At 34.4% G+C, this 1,374-nt stretch overlaps 1 pseudogene; it reads right to left on the bottom strand.

Annotated features, from left to right (window-relative positions):
* Positions 1-495: 495 nt before the first annotated feature.
* LOC115934707 (uncharacterized) lies at positions 496-605 on the bottom strand (annotated as a pseudogene).
* Between the last annotated feature and the right edge of the window lie 769 nt (positions 606-1,374).

The raw sequence follows: 1,374 nt of genomic DNA, 5'->3' as shown, positions 1-1,374 counted from the left end.
CTAAGTATCTTTGAAGGTCTCTAAGAACTTGCTTTTATGAATCTGAGTGCTCATGTGTTGGGTGCATATATATTTATGATAGTAAGTTCTTCTTGTTGAGTTGAAATCTTTAGCATTATATAATGCCCTTCTTTGTCTTTTATGATATTTATTGGTTTAAAGTCTGTTTTGTCAGAAACTAGGATTGCATCCCTTGCTTTTTTCTGTTGTCCATTTACTTGGTAAATTTTCCTCCATCCTTTTATGTTGAGCCTATGTGTGTCATTGCATGTGAGATGAGTCTCTTGAAGACAGCATATAAATTTGTCTTGGTTCTTTTTCCAGCTTGCCACTCTGTGTTTTTTAATTGGGGCATTTAGCCCATTTACATTTAAAGTTAGTATTGATATGTTTGGATTTGATCCTGTCATCATGATGTTAGCTGGTTATTTTGCAGACTTGTTTATGTGGTTGCTTTATTGTGTAACTTGTCTGTGTACTTCATTGTGTTTTTGTACTGGCTGGTAATGGTCTTCCCTTTCCATAATTAGTTTTTCATGCTCTACATGTTCAGAGAAATTTCTCTAGGAAGGAACTATAGAAATAATCCCTGAAAGTGTAGTCTTTGTAAAAAGTTTTTAAATCAGAAAATGTGAGTCCTCCAAAATTACTCTTCTTTTTCAAGATTGTTTTGGCTATTAGGAGGCACTCACAATTCCATATGAGTTTGAGAATTAGCTTTTTCTTTTTTAAAAAATATGTCATTGGAATTTTCCTAGAGATTGCATTGAATATATAGATTTATTTGGGTAGTATGACATTATAGCAACATTAAGTTTTCAAATTTATTAACACTAATATATTTCAATTCATTTAAGTATTCTTAAATTTATTTCAGTAATGTGTTGTAGTTTTCAGTGTACAAGTCTCTCACATCTGTATTAATCAGGGTTCTCCAGAGAGACAGAACCAATAGGATATATATATATATAGAAATATATAGAAAGAGATTTATTATGTAGCATTGGCTCACACAAATACTGAGGTTGAGAAGTCTCATGATCTGCCATTTGCAAGCTGAAGACACCAGAAAGCTGATGATATAGTTTCATTCCAAATTTGAAAGCCTGAGAACTGGAGGGCTAATAGTGTAAGTCCCAGTCTAAGTCTGAAAGCCTGAAAACAAAGACCACTGATGTCTGAGGGCAGGAGAAAATGGATGCCCCAGCCCAAGCATAGGCCAAGTTACTCTTCCTCTGCCTTTTTGTTCTGTTCAGCCTTCCGTGGATTGGATGATGTTCACCCACATCAGTGAGGATAATCTTTACTCAGCCTACCACTTCAAATACTAATCTCTTCTGAAAACATCCTCACAGACATATCCAGAAATATTTT

Source organism: Gorilla gorilla, chromosome 4, assembly GCF_029281585.2.
Source record: "Gorilla gorilla gorilla isolate KB3781 chromosome 4, NHGRI_mGorGor1-v2.1_pri, whole genome shotgun sequence".
NCBI lineage: Eukaryota > Metazoa > Chordata > Mammalia > Primates > Hominidae > Gorilla > Gorilla gorilla.
Note: the sequence above shows the minus strand (reverse complement) of the source record. Positions and strands in the feature narration are given on the sequence as shown.